At 39.1% G+C, this 25,111-nt stretch overlaps 1 protein-coding gene across 8 annotated transcripts in view; it reads right to left on the bottom strand.

Annotated features, from left to right (window-relative positions):
- The window catches only part of CTNNA2 (catenin alpha 2), a 1,201,677-nt gene that overhangs the window by 1,130,553 nt on the left and 46,013 nt on the right, over window positions 1-25,111 (bottom strand). For 3 of the 8 annotated variants that reach the window (XM_032178060.2, XM_058429040.1, XM_058429042.1), the window contains exon 1: window positions 9,891-10,131. The gene's annotated coding sequence lies outside the window, so the exon portion shown is untranslated. Of the gene's footprint in view, window positions 1-9,890; window positions 10,136-17,899; window positions 18,029-18,420; window positions 18,556-24,014; window positions 24,113-25,037; window positions 25,104-25,111 lie in introns of those variants that run through there. The other 5 variants (XM_058429034.1, XM_058429036.1, XM_058429035.1 and 2 more) reach the window with 5 other exon arrangements.

The following is a 25,111-nucleotide window of genomic DNA, read 5'->3' as shown; positions in this document are numbered from 1 at the left end:
AATGCCAAAATATTTCTCTACTCCCAGCCTCTCCCCTTCACTCTAGTCTCACTTTTCAGCTACCTACTGAGCAGTTATCAGTGTCCCAGCTTTAGTTCTCCTGAATGTGATTTCTCCACCTCTCCCACTGCTGTGCTCATTGATCCCATCTCCCTGCCAGGCCAGCCCTGTCCCAGTTCCCAGACCAAGACTGGACTGAATCTGAAAGTACTAATACAAGGGCACCCCCTCCTCCATACTCTTATTCCCATCCACTGCTGAAGCAAAGTTGCTGATTCTGTGTCAGCCTGGGTTTTTGCCCCACGCCACTGTGGCATCAGTACCACACTGCAGGACACACTCGATCATTCTGTCTGGTATTAAACTGTTCAGGTATTCATCTTATACTCCTACTAGACTGTCAACTTATGAGACAAGGCACTGTGTCTTACTCATGTATGGCTCCAGGACTGTGCCCCCCAAAACAGTGCTTTCCATAACTTGTAGGATAGCATTTGTAAATGGCTGTTACATATGACCAGAAATCTGAGGATCTGTTTGAAGATGGAGCGAGTTCAGAGACTTAGTTCAATCAACAAGCATTTATGAAGGAATTACTGTGGGCCCAGCAATGAAACAGGAGAATACTAGAAAAATGGAAGATGCAGCTCCTATCCTTAAGACAGAATCTAGAGTGGTTGAGAACACCTTAGGAAAAAAAGTAGAAAATAATTACTGTTTTGGCTTCTGCCTTAACAAGCAAAACATGAAAATCTTCTTGCCTGAGGTCCTGATTTCACAGATGGGCAAACTGCAATCGAATTTGCCTGCCTGGATTCCAGACTACTGCCAGCACTGACTTTTGCTTCCTGTCCCAACTCCATGGGCCCCAATGTGCTTGGCTTTGCTTGTCACTATTTGTATGCTTGCCCACTTTAAATTGTTCCCTTGGGTCCAGATTCCCTGCCCCTCCAGTTCATGCTGTGGGCTAGAATCTAAATTTTCTCCTTCTTGTGCTACGTTGCCCTCTGTCACCTGTTTCTGCATACACTCTCCCACAATCTCAGCTTTTTGCTTCAAACTCTTGCCAAAACCTGAGAACAACGCAGGCCTCTATATCAAATTGTAATAAACACTGCTGCTTACTTACCCAACAATCATTTACCCCTTCCTTATTAAAAGAATTGCTACTCTGTTCATCAATCCCCTAACCTCCTCCACCCAGTGAAGGCTAATCCCATACATAGTCCCAGCCAGTAAATCCTGATTTAGTCTAAGCCTGTCATTCATGGTATTCCCATTCCCCTTGCCATTGACTAGATTGGGAATGTCCATGTGATTCAGTGCTAGCCAGTGACATAAGAGAGAAGTCTGCAGGAGGGCTTTTGGCAAAAACTTCCTCATTCTGCAGGAAGAGACACTGCTGCTGCATGACAGTGTGCTAGGAACTAAAGAAGTGATCATAGCGCCAGCTGAGGAAGTGGAGGAAGCAGTCAACACGCAGACTGAGCACAGAAAAGAGAAATGTAGAAAGTAGAAACTAAGCCCAGGTCTCCCATCCTCTGCATTTCTTGTCATTTTAGAAATCTTTTCCAATGTATTCCCCTTCCTCTGCTGCCAGGTAACATATATTAAATAGTGCACCTTAAAATTTATATATATATATATATTTTTATATATATAATATATATATTATATATATCAGCAGCTTTGTTTTCTATCTCGAAGGAGTAACTTTCAAATAGGAATTTGACAGATATTTTGGTTGTTTTTAGTTTGAAGCTATTATGAGTATGCTGTTATTAATTTTCATGCAAAAGTCCTTGTACATATGTTTTCATTTCACCTGGGAGTGGAGTTTCTGGATCGTATGGTAAGAGTATTTTTAACATTAAGAGAAACTGCCAAACTGTTTCCCAAAGTATTACATTCCCACCAGCAATGTATGAGTATCACAGTTGCTTCACATCCTCTCCAAAACTTGGTATTGCCAGTCTTTACAATTTAGTCATTTTAGTGTTTGGATAGTGGTATCACATTGTGGTTTTAAATTTAATTATTTTGGTGAATTATAGAGTTATGTGCTCATTAGATATTTGTATATTTTCTTGTGTGAAATATCTCAGCACATATTTTGTTCATTTTTTAGATGGATTGCCTGTCTTCTTACTGAGTTGCAGGAGTTCTATACATAGTCTAGATAAAGTCCTTTGTCAAATATACAGAGAGAGATATGTAGTTCTAACAAATCTTTTGTCTTTTGAAGAGCAAAACTTCTTTCTTTAACTTTGATAAAGTCTAATACATCTTTTCTTTTAAATTTTATGATTAGTGCTTTTTGGGTCGTAAGGGATCTTTGTCTAATCCAAAAGCATAGATTATCTCCTATATTTTCTTCTAGAAGTTTATGTACTCAAAATCATAGATTGATCCCACAAACATTATGCTCAATGCAAAAAGGAATATAAAAATGAGGACATATTCTGTGATTTAACCTATATCAATTTCTACAATAGGAAAAACGAATCTATAGATACAGCAGATTAGTCGGAAGAGAAGATTTTAGGGCAACAGATATATTCTGTATCTTGATTACACTGCTGGTTACACAGGTGTGTTTGTCAATCCACAACAAAGTATTCACTTAAAATGGGTACACTTTATTGTATAAAACATATGCCCAAAATTTTACTAAAATAATTTTAATGGGAATTTGGAGCTGGATTGGTAGGAAGACTGGTGACCACCAGGTCCTCTGAAATAGAATTTAGGGGATAAGCAAGGCTTTGCTATGCCTGAGGCAGAAATATTAACCTTAAAGCATATATAATTTCTTAAATAAACATTACTTCATTCTAAATGCATAAATGCCATATAGTCTTTCACAAACATTGGCATGGCCGAAACAAGCCAACCACACACTGGGAGAGTCCCTAAATAGCAGTAGCAACTGACTTGTACCTTCAGTGTAGGAAGAACTTTCAAAATGAAAGAGAGGGAAGGATGGAGAGATAAGAAAAGACAGGTTACTTAGTCCCTCACACTTTGCCCAGAGACTGTGAAGCTAATGTGCAATTTTACTGGGAAGGGGAAAGCATATGCCACTGAAGGTGAAGTTTTTTTTTTTTTCTTATGCAGCGGAAGTTTATGTTTCAAAAGGAGAAAGAAAAAACAAATGGAATACAATGAAAATAAATCATTTGCCTTGAAATTTTAAGGAAAAATCACATGTAGAATTATAGAATTTTATAGCTAAATGTAAGTCTAAGTCACTCAAAAGGCAGATAAAATAAATAAGTGTTGGAGAGTTTGAGACTTATTTAATCACATAACAAATTAATTAGCTGGTTGAAAACCTGGAGGGGAATCCAGTTGCCTTGGTTCAGTGTGCTTACAAAATTATAATCTCTAGCTCAATGACAGCATTGAGCACAGAGCAGGTATTTTCAAAAAATACCTGTTGAATGAATTCATGCTAGGTAATATAATAAAAAAAAAACACATGAAAAGTGTAAGTGCAGTAGAGAGATGAATTTAGACACAGATTTATTTTTCCCCAAGACTTTTTGTTTGTTTGTTTGTTTGTTTGTTTTTGAGACAGAGTCTTGGTCTGTCGCCCAGGCTGAAGTGCAGTGGCACCATCTCCGCTCACTGCAGCCTCCACCTCCTGGGTTCAAGCGATTCTTCTGCCTCAGCCTCCCAAGTAACTGGGATTACAGGCGCCCGTCACCACGCCCGGCTAATTTTTGTATTTTTAGTAGAGACAGGGTTTCATCATGTTGGCCAGGCTGGTCTCAAACTCCTGGCCTCAGGTGATATGCCAGCCTCAGCCTCCCAAAGTGCTGGGATTACAGGCGTGAGGCACTGCACCCGGGCTTCCCCAGGAAATTTGAGTCTTGTATACACTTCTTTATGCCACTTCTGCACATTAGAAAAAAAAATATTTTGTGAAATTACTCTGGCAATTATCAATGCCTGAAGAAACAGAATGAAGTGGTAAACTCTAAAGGATTGTAGGATACCCTTTCCTGGAAACAATTGAGTACAATTTGCTCTTTATAAAGTAGTTAAGGGACATTGCTACTCCCTCACTGAAAGATAGACTGATGATATTTAACAACTGCTTCAGGCCCTATGAATTTAAGATAAACTTGGAAGACTGAATTTTCACCAAATGCTTACAAATAAAACAAGGGAACATCAGATCCTCTGGTGATTTCTGGGTGGGATGTGGAAGAACAACTGACATAGCTCCACGGCTTTAGTTCCAAAACATCAAGGGGCCATAAACAAGATACTGGATTTACTGCAGATACATAATGAACAACATAAACTCAACTTACAGAATATGAACATCTCAGAAGCTTTCTATTAATTTTCTATTATGGCTCTGTGGCCCTTGAGACCATATACAACTCAAGGACTTTTTTTATCTCTAGCCCTCTGGCATGTCCACTCATTTAATGTAGAAACACTGTAGCAAGTTAGGATCTTATTTAATGTATTTCCATCTCAATACATCCCATAAATGTGTTACCTGGCTTCTCCCAAAACTGCCTAGCAAACAAAATAGCCAGATGTCTACAAGTAGCAACATACTGAGAAATCAACATATGATTTACATTAGTTTTTTTCATCCATGCTCTAGTTTTAAAAACTATTCATTGAAATTTACATATAAAACTTTAAGGCCGGGCGCGGTGGCTCACGCCTGTAATTCCAGCACTCTGGTAGGTCGAGGCGGGTGGATCACGAGGTCAGGAAATCGAGACCATCCTGGCGAACACGGTGAAACCCCATCTCTACTAAAAACACAAAAAATTAGCCGGGCGTGGTGGCGGGCGCCTGTAGTCCCAGCTACTTGGGAGGTTGAGGCAGGAGAATGGCGTGAACCCGGGAGGCGGAGCTTGCAGTGAGCCAAGATGGCGCCACTGCACTCCAGCCTGGACGACAGAGCAAGACTCCATCTAAAAAAAAAAAAAAAAAAAAAAACAAACTTTAAAACACAGATTATAGTAGACACCGCAGCAAAAATAGAGAAAACCCCTAATTGGACAGGTAGTTATACATCCTTCAGCTCAAAAGAGAAAACACAATTAATTCATTCTGTCTCATCCTTACTCCACCTCCCTGTTTGGTCACCCCCCTCACGTATGGGGAACATACCTGCTTTTTCACTCCTGTTAATGCAAATTTTCCTAATACCTGAAATGTAATAGTCTAATAGTTGTGTACACAGATAAGGCCTATTAATAAAAGGAAAAATAAAATAGTGTTCAATAGTAAAGCCCTAGAAAATTAAGGTGTCTAAAGTTAGACTATCACTATGTTTTGTATAATGTGTTACGAGTAATAATTTCAAAGAGGTATATAATGCAAATTTATGGTTGAGTTAGAATTCAGCTCTGAGGTAAAAATTCACTTATAAGGAAAATAAAAATGTCAAAAGTAAAATTTGTCAAAAATCTCTGGTAGTATAATATAAAGCTGACTAGTAGTAATACATCTGAAAATGTACGATTTAGATCTGCTGAATTTTTGAAACATCAATTAAGAAAGATCTCAATATAAAAAATAAAACTACTACGGTCTATGGTCTGTTAGTTTTTAGAAGTATATTTACATTAGCTTTTAGAAATATATTTGTGTTTATGACTAATATATCTTCAGATAATATTCAAGAGGACAATTTTGTATATTATTTGAACTACAAAACAGAAATATATGAGAAACATTTTACTATTTGGGAGAAAACAATGGAATTGTGTCTATTAAAATGGGTTAAACATGAGCATAATAAATACTGATACTTCAAACTTATGCAAAAAATTTTCTGGAAATCCATTTTTGAATAAAAGAATTCAATTCATATCACTTATGCTGTTGGATAAAGATTTTATGGATAAATTTTTCAAAATAGTTTATGAACCTCAACTAAAAACAAAGGTATGCCAACAGATGTAGCCAGTGAGCATCTGTCACTCTACACAGAGCGTACGCTTAACCTGCTCCATGCAAGTTCCCTCCCAGACTCTCTATCCTCATCACACGTTAGTCTCACAGCCACAAAACTGAAAGAGCGTCATCCATTTAGAATTTATTGATAATCTTGGACACCAATGAAAAGGGGCTTTTGTAATTAGGAAAAGTAAATAAGCCCCTGGAAATACAATTACCCTACCAAGTACTGGCTTCATATAGGTCAAAATAAAATAATTTTAGTTATTATACTACGAGATACAGTCCTGGAATATTCATGGGATAAGGAAAAATGAGAGAGAGTTACAGTAACCATAATATTAAATCTTTATTGTTCAGCAAAGGTCAAGTTTTCCCTCTGCCTTGAAGTTAAAAGAAAAGACCTAAGAATGTTTTGGGTCCTCACTATGACACCGATCATGGATTCCATGTCTTGGGATGGGGCTTTAGGTGAGATAAAGAACTGAAACTACCACCATGGGTAGCTGAACCTTCTATGTAATGAAATGGATCCCACACTAGAAGTTGTCTTAATGCAGTGATAGTATAATTACTCTGACTGTACGTACTCTACCTTTCAATACACTCACCTCTATGCCAAATCTTCCAGTAAACAGTCTCCCTAATGTTCTTCAAACACACCATGGCTTTTCCTCCCTCTCTGCTTTTGTTCCAGCTGTGGTGCCCACCCTGCATGAAATCCTTCCCAGGAGTCTCTGTCCAAGCTCCAGTGCTACTACCAAATATAATATTTTCCCAGCTACACAGACACCCGTCTTCTTCACAATTCCTCTTGTACTTACTTGTGCTTCTGTCTTTCTAGTACATAATCATATATGGTCTTGGAATGTGTTTAAATGATTTCTCCTAATTATAATAATGTTTACTTAATATATGTTTTGTTTGTACCAAGTACTGAGCTGAACACATTTAACCTTTAAAGCAAGCCCATGAATCAGAGTCCCTTACAATTTTCATTTTATAGATGAAAAAATAGATTTAAGTTGTACACAAGGACACGATACTCCTAAGAACTAGAGCCTGTACTCACATCTAAAGCTCTCTCCAAAGATCTTGTTATTTGCCACTGTGAAATAGGACCTCATGCAAATGCCTGTTCTCCTCAACTAGACTGTAAGCTGAGGTCAAAGAGAGTGTCTTTTACTTCTTTCTACTTCCTTGGAATACCTCACACCACTCAGCCTAGGGTTAGGCAGGTGTTAAGAGCTCTGAGGGAGGGAGACACAGAGAATATATCCAGAATACATTTTACAGGGGTCCATAAGATGTTCTATTGGCTCTTTATTGTATCATGTATTTTTAAAGGTCCAATCAACTAAAGACAGATGCCTCTAGAAATGAAATTCTTCAGAGGAAGTCGGTCTTTATCTGCAAACTGGATTATAGTCAAGGAGGCAAGCTGCTTTTCAAAGACACTAGTTGCTCTTCTAAAATGCACATTTTATTAACTGTACTCATCTCTCTTAAAATTTTGCTGTAAACAAAATGTTATTTTGTTTTCTAGTTCTTTAATAACTTGGTATGTTTTGTTTCCATTCAGTGGACTAATGTTTACAAAGGAGGCAAATGAAAAGTACCTGTGTTTCTATACTAAGCACAGTATCAAAAACTGGGGCATACACCCACACCACTCTGCAGAAAAACTGCAACAAAGAAAGAGCAAAGCCGATACAGGGGCTGCCACCTCCCCACATTCACAACTCTGAAGCCCCACAAAGAATAGCAGAGACACTGGCAGGGGGAAAGTCTTTTGAAAGAAATTTGGACAAAACTAACTTATTATGCTCATATATAATTAACATGACAGTCTTTCACTTGTTTCATGGTATTCTAGGGAAAGGAACACCAACAAGGAAAACACTCCTAACTACAAGTTCACTATTAAGTAATGCAAGCATTCCAATACACACAGGGTTGACTGCAATCTGCATCAGGATGTTGGTAACACTGGTAATTCAACCAAGCTTTAGCTACATGGCTGAAGAGTCAGCCAAGCCATTAATGGAATTGCATTCCTACCATGGGGAGTTGAAGGAGTCCATCACTCCTAACATTACACACTTCCCCAGCACTGACTCAGGTGATTAACTATCAGCTCTTCATCAAATCAGCACTCAATCACTTAGGAAGGCAATTCTCTTCATCTCAACTCCTGCTTTACACTCCCATAAAATGCAAAACTGCATATTGCACTACTGTCATATAATAATTTAAATGAAAAGAAAAAAATCAATAATGTGTTCCACAGCATAGTGTCTTACTGGCAACTTCAATGAATCCACCATTAATTTTGGTACCTCACACATACTCCTTAAACAAAAAACACAGCTATTCTAAAGATATTAAGGTTTTTTGGTCTGTTGTTTTAGGAGAATATAAATAGAACAAAATATAGGCTTCAAAATATCCATTTTTGATTTATACTTACACTGTTGGATGCTTCTGAGATGATAAATATACTAAACATTCTGAGGCATGGCTGTCCCGCCATGTATAAATAAACTTTACAGCAGCAATGCTAACAGAAAGAATTGTCAAATTGCCAATAACATGTATAATATAAGGGGTTAGAATGCAAGCTAAAGAGAGCAACGTAAATTATAGCATTCTGTGAAAATAAGTGATGTAAAACCAACAGCAATTTTAAATTATTAACAATAGTTCCGAAGCTAATTCAACTTTTCCATTGGTGTAAGCCACAGACAGAATCACACAGTGTGTTTCTCTTCAAACATCTTCAGGGTTCCTATGAGGTGGGTGAAAATGGGTAACGGTGTCTGTTAAAGGCTATAATGCAGCTAATGCCATCTAAATGGTATATTTACAAGCCTGTGGAGTATAACCTCATTTCTCCAAAACTGTCTAACCATTATCCTACTTGAGAAGTTAACCCATGATGAACAAAAGTACATCTCTTCCACCCTTCTGCTCCCTATTTTCCCAAACCTTTCTATCTTGGTATTTTGCATGCTGAGCAAAACATTCCATAAATAATGCTGTGGTGCACAGGCATTAAAGTTTAGAGAGTTTCTGCCTTTGAAGTAGGTAGTGACAAGACCAAGGACACACGGGTTCAATTCCAAGCCAAATATGAGGCGGGTGGTTTGAAAATGTCAAACCAAAGAGGCCTAGGGGAAAAGAACACAAGCTTCCACTGCCACCTCCCTTCCTCTCCCCTCCCCTTTTTCTCTCTTGTTCCTTTCGTCTCTTCTTCTCTTTCGTTGTGGTTTCTCACGGAGACAATCAAAGCAGGGAAAGCTGGATTTTAAATTGGTAAGACACACACTGGGAATATGTAATTCCCAGAAGAAAAAAAGAAACTGCTGAAGAGGGGTATGGGGGCTGTTGGCAACATGTCCAAGTGACAACCCTCCCCACCCCCACCCTAATACAGCACAAATCCACAGATTCTTCTTCGATTCTCTTCTCCCTCCAGTTCCCAGTACTCTACCCAACTTGACCCTTCATCCTAAAAATTTAGGAACCTGCAGGGCACCCGCTGTTTAAGAGTGTGTCTCTCAGTATATGCACCCAATTTTCTGGAACCCCTGAATCCGGACAGTTGTAGCAGGCAAGGGATGCTCCCACCCTCCCACCGAGGAAGAGGTAAGAAAGGGGGAAAAAGAGATGGAGACAAGAGGAAAGGGATGCAGAGCTGTGCTCTAGGGCGAGTGGCTGCAAGGAAGACGGGGAAGAAAGAAAGGGTGGGAAGGAAGTGGGGCTGGGAGAGAGGAAGAAAGGGATGAAAGAAAGGCTGGAAGGGAGAAACGAGGGGAGAGGAGAGAGGGATGTTGGGAAGGATGAGGGAGGGAGGGTTGGGGAGCGGGGAGGGGGGAGGATGGAGAGGAAGGGAGGGAGGTGGGGAGGGAGGGAGGCAGGCAAGGATGGAGGATGCTCTGCCCGGGACTCACCTCTGTGGGTCGGTGGGAGTTTCTCGCCTCCTCCCCTTTCTCGCCCGTTCCCAGCAGCTGGAGTGGTAATCACAGAAGGGACTGGAGAGGCGGCGGCAGGGACAAGGGCAGCAGCTGCTGCAGCCGCCTCTGGCCGAGGTGCGGTGCCGCCTGCTCTGCCCGCCCGGGTCTCCGCCTCACTCGAGGCTGGAAGCGAAGCCGCTCCCCCCTCCCCCCGCCCGCCCCGCGTCCTGCCCAAGCGCGAGCGGCAGCGGCCCGGATCGCCGCTAGGGGAGGCAGCCAGTGCGCATGCGCGGCCGCTTGCTCGCTCGCGCGCCCCCGCGATCCTCGTGGCTCCGCGGCGCCTGGAAAGGCACCGGGCATCGAGGGGTGGGTGGCTGGGTGGCCGCGGGCGCGCGCGGCCTGGGGAGCGCCCGAAAGGGCGGGGTAGGGCGGAGCTCTGGAGGCGCGGCCGGCTCGGCGCCGCAGGTGGGGGGAGGGGACGGCGGCGAAGGGGCACTGCCGTAGGGCGCAGGTGCCGTGTCCATGACAACCGCGTTACCCTGCGGGCGGGGACCCGGAGCTGAATCGCCGGAGTCGCGAGGCCGGAGGAGAGGGACCGGGTGCGGGAGCGGGCAGGATAGGTGCGGGGGGGATGGGGGTGTCGCAGAGTAGGAAAGGAGGGCCAGCCCAGCAGGGGTCCGACACGTGGCAGGAGGAGGGCAGGGCCAGAGTGCTGCAAAGGTAGTGACTGCCGCGGAAGGGGGGTTTGTTGGGATGTGGAGTCCCGAGGGGAGAGGGAGGGAGATTTGGACTTTGAAAGAACCTAGAAGAGGATGGAATTGTTAAAACAACTGGAATATTTGCTCATTTAACAAGCTTTTGTTGAATATTTTCTCCGTGGAAGGCACTGTGATTCTTTTCTTGATTCAGTGGATATCACTGAGCCCCTAGTTTGTACCAGACACTGTACTTAGGCATTTTGAGATATCCAAAAATGTTCGTCCTCTGAGAGGTTATACTGTAGTTGGGGAACTTACATAGCTAGGGCAGGGAGTGTTTGCGCCGCCAGACATCGGCAGCTGGGACTTGATGTTGCTGGAATGTAACTGTTACAGAGGTGCTAACAGTGAAAAAGGTACACAGCTACATCAAATGAGAAACATAAGTTACAATCATCTTTGTTCTGCCACAGTGCCAAATGACAATTTTGTTTTGTTTTAAATCAAGAGAAAGAAACAAAAAGAAAATCTATAGAAGTTTAGTGTGACACAACCGACGCTACGTTCACAACATGCTACCTGTTTGGTATCCTAGCCCACTAGCATCGGTGCGTGTGTTCATGCCGACACTTGGATGGCTTTATGTCACTTAGCGCATGCATTTTTTAAATTCTCCTTCATCAATGGCTATGCCATTGATATTTTTCCATCCTCCCTTTTGTTTCCAAGTTCGCGTCTGCAATTGTTTGAAAATTACATCAAATCCTATTTTTAATTCTCTCTAGGGAATGACTGTAGAGGGATACCTCTGTCCATGCCTCTATCTTTCTCTCCCAGTATCTTTTTGGCTTTCTTTTTTCTTGTCCCCACCACTTTACCAATTTAAAAATTCCTGGGAAAAAATGAACAGGAGTCACCGGATATTGGCTTAAGAAGAATCTTAGCACGCGACCATGTTTCAGGACCACGGACAGTGACACCGCGTGTTCTTACCACCAAGCGTTTTTCTTAGACTGCCTATAGAAACAGGAGAAACACGCTAAAGGCACATGATGTGCTTCATGAAGTGCCGAGCGCCAAATGATTTGTGCCAAAAGGTAAAAAGAGTGGAGAATGGAAAGTGCGTACTATGGACTGGAGTAGGTAGGAAGGAGGTAGGCCTTCAGCTGAATTTTGAAGCATGAATAAGATTTAGAGAGGCATCACAAGTCCCTGATGTGGTAAGATGTGGTAAGCACCAGCGAGGTGCTTAAATAAAAAGAGATACTGCATACAGTATCATTCTGGAGGCAGAAGACACCTATGAATTTGAATGGTCCAAGAATCTGGAAAGAGTAAAGTTGTCCTAGTCAAATGAGGTAGAGCATGCACGTAAGAATTGACTTTTTTAAAAAAATGATTATTGTTATTTTTTTCATACTCTAGTCAGGCCTGAGGGAATAAACTAAAAACTACAGGCCAAAGAGTGACCAGACAAATTTATCTCTTTAAGTTCCAAGGATTCATGTACAGTTTTTTGTATTGTTGTAATTAGGCTTACATTTATAATTTTTGTTTTAACTGCAATTAAATAATGTAGACCAAAAAAGAAAAAATAATGTAAACCAAGTGCTGTCTAGTCAAAATGAGATTTGCCTTGTTTGTTGTTTTGTAGTGACTTTCAAAACTGTAGAATATTATTGAGAGACATTTAAAAGTCATTTCTAAAATATTTGTAAGCTTTTGGTCCATGCAATTGCTTTAAATTAGAGTTAATAAAAAAACAGCATAAAAGCCATCTTTGATTTCTCAGACCCTTGGTCTCCCTCAATTCTTCCAAATACATCAAACTGTGGTCTGTCAATCAGACAGTGATAAGAAATTACTCCAGCAATGCATTTCAGTCACCAGCAGGCAAATGGCAGCTGAGATTTTTGTTCCCTGCTGCCAAGGAATTTACTAACTCTTTTATGTTTTGAATAAAGGAGAACCCTCAACCCTGTCTACCCTATGGAAAATCTAAATTGAATGTTGCTACAGCCATATTTATTTCCCTCTGATAATAGTCTAAATATGCTTGTATAAATACTGGCTATTATTGGATGCTAAAATGCTATCATGTTGTTTGTCTCCATTCTAAACTAAGGGGATTTTTTAAAACCCTTATTTCTTTTGTTTTGAGTCTGCTTCTGAATCTGATTGTTTTTGATTTTCTTGATTTAAGTGTTGTCCTTCATTTCAATGACATAAACATATACAGCCCTCAGAAAAACAAGCAATTTTCTTCTTTCCCTCACTCACATTAAAAATTTATGCCAACATAAATAACAAACAAAAAGAGCATTGTTAAAGGTATGGCATTGTGTTCAAATGCAGAAAATCCTATATGTAATTATAATACAATTTAATGTGCAATCAAATGACATCTAGATTTTTAGGATACTCCAAGCCAATACTGGCATCTTAAGTAAAATTATCTGTAGTGCTTATTCATTTAAATGTCAGGTGTCTACACACTAGGACCCTAATTCAGTCTGTCAGCTCCCGAAATTTCACTATCAAGCCCTCCTGAGAAATTTCATTGTTTTAATAGACTTTATATTTTAGAGCAGTTTTAGGTTCACAGAAAAATTGAGTGAGAAGCCCAAAGAGTTTTCATACACATCCGGCCCCCACAAGGGCACGATTCCCTGTGATCAACCCCTGGACCACAGTAGCATGTTTGTTACAATTGATGAACCTATACTGACACATCATCATCACCAAAGTCCACAGTTTACATCAGAGTTCACTCTTGGTTTTGTACATTTTGGGGGTTTTGAAAGAAGTATAACAACATGTATCCACCACTATGGTATCATACTAGTTTTACTCACTAAAAATACTCTGTGTTCTGTCTATTCTTTTCTTTCTTGCTCCTAACCCCTGGAAACCATTGGTATTTTTCCTGTCTCCAAGTTTTGCCTTCTCCAGAATGTCATATAGTTGGAGTCATACAATATGTAGCCTTTTCAGATTGGCTTCTTTCACTTAGTAATATGCATGTAAGATTCCACCATGTATTTTCATGGCTTGACAGCTCTGTTTTTAGCACTGAATAGTATTCAGTTGTCTCTATATACCACAATTTATCCACTCACCTACAGAAGGTCATCTAGATTGCTTCCAAGTTTTGGCAATTATGAATAAAGCTGCTATAGCAATTTCATCTTTTAAAGACTTCCTAAATATTTCAGAGCCTGTCACTATATTTATTATATATCAGTTGAACCTCTGGATTTCTCCTCATATGGTCCAGCTTTTTCCTGCAAATCTAGCTGCAGGTTTCTTCACTTGTCTGAGAAACAACCAATGAAACTTTCACTTTTGTCGTTTTATGTATTCCTTTTACTATTAAAGAATTAAAATAACTTGTTTTAAGTTTTTTGTTTTGTACCAGTAGTTTCCAACTCTAATTTTCATTTTTTCAAACATATTTATCATTTGTATCCCTAGGTAATTGTGTAGATATACATATATATATATATATATATGTGTGTGTGTGTGTATATATATGTATATATATATGTATATACTGCAATGGTGAATATATATATGTTTTCAAGTAAACAGAATGAGTGTTTTAGGATCTATGTGTGTAATTGTTTTTTCTTTTGCTTGTTGAAACATTTCAACTGTAACCTTATATAGGTAGAATGTACCATATTCTAGTTTGTGACATTGGACAAGTTCTTTAATGTCTATGACACTCAGTTTGCCAGTCTGCAAAATGGAGGCAATTTTTATCTATCTTTATGACTTTCTTGTGAGAATTTTATGAAATAATACTTGACATGTTTTAGCACACTGTTGTCCATAAATAGAGCTGTATACTTGCTTTAATTAATACTTCTAATATCAATGAGTCAATTAATCAAGCAGTAAAATAATATTATTCCTCAGTGTCTTTTGACCAATTTGAATCTGTTTCTATCATCTTTTATTTCCAATTAATCTTTTTCTTTAAAAAGAAAGAGTAAGCTTTAATATGTCTTCTCATAGTAATTGTATCTCTCTCATCTTCAGGTTCCCTAATAGATTCACTTTCCCTTTAGGAGAAAGCTGAGGCTGCTGTCTGTTTAATACATTTTGAAATTGTGTAATTTTACTCTCAATTGTCACCCTGGAGCATGTTTTTCCTATATGTGCTCTATGGAAGAATAGTTTCAGTCTTAATCCTTTCAAAAGCAAAGGACTGAAGTCCAGTTTAAGTTTTGAGCAAAGGGAAATTCTGGCTCACATACCTGAGAAGTCTAAGGTGTGTATATATGAGGCTAAGCTAGTCCAGAGGGGTCATCAAAAATATTAATCATGGCAAGGGATATGATTATACTTGCTGGAGGCCTGTGTTCATATTTGTGTCACAGATTACTGTGACCAGAGGAATAGCACACTCTGGTTCATATGTTCACTCCTGTGACCTCATGTAGGAAAAGGAGAAATTCCTGAAAAGATGTTGAGGAAGGACATGGGAAAGTAAGTATACTGCACAAACAAAAATTACAGTTGCTCATTCCATTCATCACTGTGAAGTTATTTGAAGAGTGATTTCCACAATAAATCGTATTGGCACATGCTGGGTGAAAAGCATTTAAAGGTTTTTCTTTAGTGAATACATAGAAAACAATAATGTGCATGAAGTTCATTTAAGAGAAATATGTGTAGCATTTCCCACACTTATATGAACAAGGAAGCCTCTCACAAAATATCTCTCGTGGCTAGATTGGAAGGCACATGCTTTGGGAAACCGTTGACCTTAGTTTTCATCTTACTCTGCTGTTCTTTGACTCACAGCTTATTAATGAGCTTATTTCTGTTCTTCCTTGATTTAAAAAATGTCTGATCCTCTTCTTAGTCTGTTTTCTGCTTCTATAACAAAGTGTCTGAGACTAGGTTATTTATAAAGAAAAGAAATTTACTTGGCTCATGGTTCCTTAAGATGGGAAGTCCAAGATTGAAGGGTCACAGATGGTGAGAGCCTTCTTGCTGCATTATCTTATGGTGGAAGGGCAAGAGACAGCAACTGAGAGAACAAGAGAGGAAGGGGGCTGAATCCTCCTTTTATCAGGAACCCACTCCTTGATAATGAGTCCACTCACCACACCCTCAGTAATAGTATTAATCCATTCATGACCTAAACACCTCTAAAAGTTCCCACTTCTCAACACTGTTGCATTGTGGATTAAGTTTGCAACACATGAACATTAAGGGACACATTCAAACCACAGTATCCTCACTGCCACTTTTATTCTTATCAGTGAATATATAATTTTAGAACTCAAAGAGACTTTCGTGATAGTTTCTTCCTATCCAGCCTCCTTATTTTTCAGATGGCAAAACTGAGACTCAATGTGTTTTTCTTTCCCATAATCACGAAACTAGTCAATTGCTGAATTAACCATATGGAGTAGGTTATGCTGAGGTAAGAAATAACACCCAGATTTCAGAGGGTTATATGATAGCTCTGTTTTTACAAGATTCCCTTTCTGAGACCCAAGCTAACTGAATAGCCGCTATCTGGAATCTAATTCATGACTATTATACAGGGAAAGAGATAAATTAATTGGCCCTGGAGTGACTTGTATATTAGGACAAAACTACTCACATAACTCCTGTGACCACAAGATGCTTTGAAGTACAAAACCACCATGTGCCTGGCAATCAAAATATTTCACAAACAGTCCTGAATACCATAGTGAAAACGATTTGGGACAGAATCTCCTGATTTCCAGAATACAGAGGTATTTCCTCTACCACTTTGAATTAGCAAATATGATTTGATGATGTATAATAATGATAGATATTACTTACAGAATAGTTACTGGTGATATTAAGAGGTTTCTACACATTAACTTTTCCAAAGATTACCAATATCAACCACATTTTTAAGATGAAAACACTGTGTTTCAAATTCCTCATCTTAAAGATGTTGATGTGAAAAGTACCTCTAATTTTAAGGTTCTGAGTATAACTCTTGTACCATGTCATAGAGTTGGCAGGTGGTACAGGTGGGTTTATAGCCTATGCAGTCTGACTCCATGGTCCATACTGCTCTTCCCAGCACTCTGATACCTCCCTGCTGATGGAAGAGAAACAATTCCTTTGTATAAGTCAATTTAACTCAGCTTGGACGTGGTTGAAGAAATTCCTTTTTTTTTTTAACTTGTAACACATGCACCAATATACTTTGCAAAAGAGCTTTAGGGAATTAGAAAAAAATATATGTTCCATCAAACAAAGTTTTAAACCACCTACCTCTACAGAGGTAACTTCAAAGACATAGAAATGTCTTTATTTACATACAAATGCACACATGCACACACACATTTTCCTGTAGTATTTCATTTGAAAAGTGTTTGGCTGATTAAAAAATATAAATGCCACTGAACTAATAGATCTCCAATTCTACAAACACTATTGTTCCAGATCGTGTTTACATTGTGTATTATTATGACATTCTTACTAAAGGCTCAAACCCAATCTTGTTAAACTCAACCTTATTCAAAAGCTCTGGCACATTGATTCATTCCACCATTCAAGACAATTTTGACACTTGCATATTGGGTGACAGCCACAATTCTCAATGTTGATTATTTAGATAAAAGACACAGTTTGTACCATTAACAATCTCATACTTTAATGAGACAAACTGACAACTCGAGATAAATGCAATATAATGTAATGAGAGCACACAGAGCACACTATTTATGGATTATCCAATGTCTATTCCCATCTATTCCCACTCTAACAACTGTACACCTTTCCATAATGCAGCCCACATGCTTTAGCCTGAGGTTAATCTCACCTCTGGCTCCAGGAGCCGACCTTGTCTAAGTGGACTTCCATAGGCATTGGTTGAGAAATTCAGGCCTTAGCTCATTGCCATATTTCATTCTATGGTCACAGATTTTGATATAGAAATTGACATATTATGGAGTTTGGGAGCACGGAACAAAAAGAGAAGTTTTTAATGGATTCTGAAAAATAAATAACTTCTAAAGAGAGCTAATAGAAGAAATGTCCACTTTTCTTTCAATCTTAATTGCATATGAATGAGAGCAAGGAAACAAATCAGTCGTTTTATAATTGTATCAGTCCAAGCCCAGGTGGAAAAAGGTAAACAACTGTAGACAGTTCAAACATGTAGAATTTAATATAAGGAATTGATTATGCAGGTGTTAGAAAAGTTGGGAGAGTGATGGAGAAAAGATGAAGAAAACCAACGATTAGCAACTTTAGAAAACATCTACTGCTGCTAGGGTATGAACCATAAGAAAAGAGACGTCTTACCAGTGCTAAGGCTGTGCTGCTGGGAGTGCCATCAAGGAGGGCCCATCTGAGTCAGAGCTGGAACAATGGAGAGGGGGTACTATTGCAGAAACCATGGTCCTTGAAGGAGTGCATCTAAATCCAGAGGTGCTACCAGAAAGAGAAAGATAGATATCACACTACAATAGCATCTCCTCTCTTCCTGCCTTCCTGTCTTCTCCCAGTGTCTCATATGGACATAACTTAAGAAACCAGCTGGAAACAGAGCCTAGAAAATTTAATATCCAGATTCCCCAACCATAGAATTATGAACAAAATTAAAGAATGGTGGGAAAAGAGGAAAAGTAGTCAATAATCAACACTTTCAACTCTTTGGCAACTCAGCCTCCATGTACACCCTTTTCACTGTACTTCAATTTTAATACAACTAAAAAGACAATGACATGATGTTTCTCCTTATCAAGATGCATCTACTCTTTACATAATGAAAGATACCCTCACATTCTCCCCAAAAGTGGAATAGGCAAAATCTTATGACTTACATGCCACCTATGAGTTTTCATCCAAAGTCACAAGTCCATCCAGATACTCCATCATTAAAGATTAAATTGTAGGTCGGGTGCGGTGGCTTATGCATGTAATCCCAGCACTTTGGGAGGCCGAGGCAGGCAGATTACCTGAGGTCAGGAGTGTGAGACCAGCCTGGTCAATATGGTGAAAGCCCGTCTCTACTAAAAATACAAAAATTAACCATGTGTGGTAGCATGTGCCTGTAGTCCCAGCTACTTGGGAAGCTGAGGCAGAAGAATTGCTTGAAACCGGGAGGCGGAGGTTGCAGTGAGCTGAGATCACACCACTGCACTCCAGCCTGGGTGACAGAGCAAGATTCCGTCAAAACAAAACAAACAAACAAAAAAAGATTAAATTGGAAATTTAACCATTATCTTTACTCCTTATATTAAAAGAGATAAAGGAAAAAAATATAGTTCACATATTCACAAATATAGTGGTATGCTTTAGTACTCACATTAGAATAACTTTATCTACCACCCATTCCGTGATACTTTGCCCCCAGCCACAATCTCAGTTAATATTGTCCTTACTTGACGGGAATGAGCCAAATCTTCACTGCTGAAGGTCTGAGTCCTTAGTGGAGTAGCCTCTTTGGGTTGTCTAAGCTTCTAACAATTCTTCCCACTGAACTTTAGAGTACATCAGGAAACCTCCTTCATTCCAGATATAATTCTCTCTGTCTCCACTATAGAGCAGCAACTCAACTTCTCCTTGGTAATCAGGATCAATCACCGAAAAATCATGGTAATTCCTTATTTTTCTGTTGGTTCAGTAGAATAAGGACCCAAAATGGCCAGGTAGCAGGTCAACTTCCATTTCAATGAAAGAATTATATCCAACATTTGAAACATTTTTTATTATGAAAATAAGCCCTCACAACAAACACAGCCTACAGTTGTGGGCATTGGGGGAAAATAGGTGTTCACTTCTCTTTCTTTAACGTATTAGCGTAAAACAATGTCATATATGATGTCTAGTAAAAGCTGATACTACATAGTGTATGGAAACACCCTACATTTGTAAATTATTGTCTCTCAGCTTTCACAGTATCTAATATGTCAGTAGGGCATTTTATGTTTCTGTTAAGGCAGCTGCTTCTAAGCCAATAAGTATGTAGTAAGATCAGTGAATTGTATGACACCATTGCTGCACTTCTTTTGCTTTGTAATAAGTTCTTTGGTCAGAAGCAATATAGTACAGAATGTCTTGATGGTGAATATGACACGCCAAAGGCCTTCTGATGTTGGCTTCTGGCACCAGCTGAGGGACAATAATCTACATTTCGAGTGTTTCCATACACCATGTAGTATCAGTTCTTATTAGACATCGTATATGATATTGTTTTACCCTAATACAGTAAATAAGAAGAGAAATTAACAACTATTTTCCCTTGTGCCTGCAACTATGAGCCCTGTTCTTTGTGAGGGCTTATTTTCATAATAAAAAAAATGTTGGTGCTAGAAGAGGCATTGGAAGCAGAAAAAGCAGATGAAATATCCAAAATAAATGGCAGAGCAATCACTCTGATACCAGGTGGTTGCCTGGTCTCCCCAAGGAATAGTGCCATGTTGGAATATGAGCTGGACCTCTGCTGTTAAACCCGTGCCTGCACACAGCAAGGATAGTAGTCAAATTGTTTTGGTAAGAGAAGGTCTATATTGTTGAGCCCTTGCAGAATCTCTATACCTGCTACTGTGGCCACTTTACACATGAGCCCATTGATCAAGCCCTAAAGAGTCTAGGAAATTGCAATCTAGAAGACAGCAACAGACTAGGTCATCAGGTACACATTTTCTGTGGTAGTTAAGCATTTTCACTAAGCTTCTGTTATTTAGGAATTTCATGATTTCCACTAAAACTAGGGAGCCTGTTTCAAAGTTGGTGTTTTCCAATATCATCCCCAGCCAACAAAAGACAGCCACCACAAAACTCATCTCCTTTAATTTTCTTATGGATAATTATAAAATTATATAAAAGAATAGAAATAGCTTAATTATTCCACTATTACCCCAGCACTCAGCTTCAACGATTATCAGTTCATAAGCCATCTTCTTCCACCTGTATTCATATTTACCCCCTCAATCACAGTTTTGAGGATTCTAGTACTTCTCTCACTAATGCATTTCTCAATATCTGAATGAAGGGAGTGTTATGTGTGACAGGGGATGACCAAGTTGCAAATAACAAATGCAGTCTGTTATTTATGTCTCCCAAAGCTTTAGAATTTTTCTTTCCTTTTATGCCAAGAAGTTGTACACTCTCAACATTATAAATATAAGCCGCATTAAAGTCTGATGTTGTGTCCACAGTTGAGCCATTCCTAGCTACTCAAGATAGCACATGGCAAGTAGAATCTCTGTAAATCTTTCTTTGTTCCAAAATCTTTAGAATCTTTCCCACACATATTCTCCAAATTTTAGTTAAAATGAGTAAAACTAATGATACTCTTACAATAACTTTTGTATTTAAGTCACATTTCCCTGGGTAAGATTGTATACTTATCTCCCAGGTGTTTGCTAAAATCAGACTCAAACTGCAGTTTTGAAGGCAATGAAGCATGGTGGGGACAGGTCTTATGAACAGGCATCCAGTTGAAAGTAACTTCCTTAGGGGAGGTAATTGCAGGGCCTGTAACTAAAAAAAAAAAAAAAAAAGACTAATATCCTTGAATATGGGAGACTATTTCTGCTAGCAATAGAAAGTTCAATGAGATTTGAGGGTTCAAGGTCGTTGGATTCACCCACATCTACCCAAATATCCCTATTTCAAACCGCAGAGTTCCATTCTTTCCCAATTGATGCTCTAAAATGTATACAAGATCATGTGCTTTTAGTTTCACATAAGATACATGATGAGTCAGTAAATTGAACTTACATTGTAATTCTGGAATTTTCACTTTTAGATTTGGGACGGGATTTGTGATCTTCCCTGAAACTACAATAAATGAGCAAATATTTTAAGACCACAGTGAAATTTCCCTGGTTCCCTGACCTGCCTTGAACTAAGATTTTAAAGCATTGGGCTTGTAATTTTGTTTCTATACACAATCTAGTGCAGTATTAGAGGAGAAAAAATCTTTCCCCACAGTCTTTTGTAGTCATCATCACTATTACGGCAGTTGAATGCATTGACCACTTTATTTTACAAAGCCTTGCCTTAAGAAGGCCTTTCATCTGAAGCAACAACAGATAAGCTGAATTCAGTGGCTCACTCCTATAGACCCAGCTACTCAGGAGGCAGAGGTGGGCCAGAAGTTTAAGACCAGCTAAGAGGCCAGGAGTTTAAGACCAGCTAGACTGAGTGATAGGGCAAGACTCCATATCTAACAAATAAATAAATAAAGAGAAAATTAAATTTTGAATAAAGCCACAATAGATAATTTGGTAAACGTGATGTCATGGCATGTCATGGATTAGCAGTAACCCATTTTCCACTGGTAATAAGGTCATCATTATATTCAAACTGTACAAGCTACCTAACCCAAGAATCACATCACTGAATTAAAAAGACAAAAACAAAAACAAAGGAGAGCACCTTATTGTTTTAAAACAATAGACTGTAATTTAGAGGTCTAATTCAGGAGCATTGCTACATTGTATTGAGTCTGAGAGAAGTAAAATAAAAAGTACACCAGAGATTAGTAATTGCTGAAAGTGGCTACTTCATCAAATTCTTGGAAAACAAAAGTGACAAGATGGTGTAATCAGAGCCCAGAAGAACACTCAGTGCTTCCCTGCTAGGGTAGCTAGTTTAGACAGTGCTGAAACCATGACGAAGGAGGCCTGCAGCTTGTCCTAGAACCATGCAAGAGGGACCATTGAAGCTGACGGTGGATTGCTGTTGGGTGGAAAGGATGTAGTCACTCAAAAATGCTGCCAGAAGAAGAGCAAGAGAAAAGAACAATAGCTTCTCCCTTGAGACAATCTCATCCCTCCACTAGTGTCTTCTCTTGGAATGATGTGAGTAGAGGTCTGCTGTCAAGAAAGGCTAAGCAATGCATTTTGTAGACCCCTATTCTCAGTATTTCCGAGCAGAGAAGGGTGGGGTGAGAGAAAGTAGACAAATATACACTGTAGTCAATACGATTTAGAAAAATCTTTCAATTTTTTGTGTGTATTTCAATTATTCTGTGTAATTTCAATTATTCTGAGCCATCTCCTGGATAAGAAGGACTGCATTTGATTCCCAGGTAAATATAAAAGTTTGACTCAAGTTTATTAAGCATCTACTATATAATTACTGTTTGTATCCTATAGAAATGGTGGTAAACAAGAATAATGCCTATATTCTAGAAATGGAGGTAGATAACAGGTATACAGCAAATAAATACGTAATATAAGTTTAGATGTTAAAAAAGCTATGACGTGAAGTAAAATATGATAAAGGTATAGAAGACACAGAAATTAGTGGAATTTTTCAATAGGGGCTTTGAGGAATTTCTTTCTGAAAGGTCATGAATGAGCACAGATCTGAAAGAGTATGTGAGTGTGATGGTGAATTTTATGTGTCAACATGAAGATATTTTTGGATGAGATTGATATTTAAATCCATGACCTTTGAGTAAACAAGAATGGCCTCCATCATGTGGGTGGTCCTCATCCAATCAGCTGAAAGTCTGAATAGAACAAAAAGGGAAATCTCCAACAGATGGCATTCAGAATCTCTCTGTACCATCGGCTGTCCTGGGTCTCCAGGCTGCTGGCCAATATTGCAGATTTTAGACTTGCCAGCCTCCATAATCACGAGTCGATTACTTACAATAAATCTTTTTCTATATATACACACACATCATATTGGTTCTGTTTCTCTGGAGAACTCTGATAATACAGTAAGTGGTGCCTGCAAAGCTCCATGTAGGAGCATTCTGGGCCTATGCAGTAGCAAATGTCAAGGTCCTAAGAAAGGAACAAGCTTGTCACAATGAAGAAACATCGAAATGGGATACTACAGCCAGTGTGGAGTGAGTGAGAGAAGAACATCAGGAGATAGGACTAGAGAGCTTTAGAGGGGGGTCCTATTACATAGGTGTCTCAAGAAGTCTAGAGGGAGAGCTCTAGAGGGGTCCTAATTGTGTCTGTGGCTATAGGAAGGATTAAGGATTTTATTCTAATTGTGATGAGAAGTCAGTAGAGTGTTTTGATCAGGGAAGAACATAATCTAATTTTAATTTTCAACAGATCGCTGTGACTGCTATATGGAGAAGTGACGTAGGGGACATATTCAGATGTACAGAGACAAGGTATCAGGGAATTGCATCGGTCTAGGAAGGATATCATGGTGGCTTTGTGAAGCCCACCCTAGCTCTGACTTCAGTTTATGTGATTCAGTTTTTTTCTTATTGTTTAAGATACCCTGACCTGGTTTTCTGTTATTTGCAGCTATTGTGCTCTGAGTGGGTACAAAATGTGATAGCAAGTGTATGGTGCTGAATCAAGGTAAAAGAGGTCAGTGAAAAGGATACCTTCCTCTTAAACTAGGAAGTTGATGGTCTTTGTTATGCAGTTATAAAAAAAGTAATTTATAACAACACTTCTTCTGCGTTAGGAAATGATTATATACTCACAGAAGGTGGAACACAAAGGTGATTGGAAAGAATCAGAATGTCAGATTGTGTTGGATTAGTCTTCCAGCCTTCATTGAGGTCTACAGTATAGATACTGGATTAGCTTAAATTGAACGTTCTGCAAATAAGAAGGAATGGAAGAAAATATCGTTCTTTTCTGCCTCTGCTCAGAAAAGCAAATTATTTCAAATACACTAATGTGGAGTTTGATAGGGAAAGGAATGCCAAGTCTTATCCCCAAGGTGAAGTTTTTGTTAACAATTCAGGATAACAGGAGACCTGGAAGGTTGACAAGATTAGTATACAACGTGAGCCTACTCTTCAGACCTCTCTCAAGCAAATTCTGCTAAACATTCCCAACCGATGAAGTAGTTAGCCATGCCATCCAGAATATGCAGATAGAATTTAATCCGGGGGTAATTATGAAAGTTATGGTATCCTTGTACCTAAGGGTTTTCTTTTTAATTGCTCCAAGGCAGCGGTCAAGATAAAGGTGCCAATCAAGGTCCAAGGGAATGGACAGCGAACAGAAGCTTGTTGCGAAGAAAATGAAATGATCAGAATCAGACTTTGACCAGATAAACTACTGAGGAGACCATACTTGCTAATTTTTTGCATGCAAAAGATCAAAGCCTACTAACTTTTTAAGGGAGCTGTACTGCCAAAGATATTCCAGGCCTGGCTCAAAACAGTCTTTAATTGTTCAAACACAGGACATCTCCAGTCCCTCGGATTTGCACCTACTGGGACTGGACTACAAATGTCACACCATCTCTAGAAAGCACACGCTCTTCCATGTCCATTTTCAATGTGGTCATGAAAGAAAATAGACAGAGACTCAACCTACCAGTGGAACTAAGTACTGCCAATTTGGCTAACCAAGGATCTCATTTCTCTTTCAGGTCACGATATACCTGATATTCTTGTCCAAGAGGATGTGGTATCTGCATATAGGAGGAAAGATATACGTGTACATGTGGTGGCTGAACCATTTGATTGTGGTGAATATTGCTGAATACTTACTATTTATCAGTCTTCCTTGTCGTCTTCCTGACAACATGACTGTGTTCATTCATGTGTCTAAGGAAACTAAAAAA

Source organism: Hylobates moloch, unplaced genomic scaffold (genome assembly GCF_009828535.3).
Source record: "Hylobates moloch isolate HMO894 unplaced genomic scaffold, HMol_V3 SCAFFOLD_15, whole genome shotgun sequence".
Lineage (NCBI taxonomy): Eukaryota > Metazoa > Chordata > Mammalia > Primates > Hylobatidae > Hylobates > Hylobates moloch.
The sequence above is the reverse complement of the archived record's forward strand: the minus strand, read 5'-3'. Positions and strand labels throughout refer to the sequence as shown.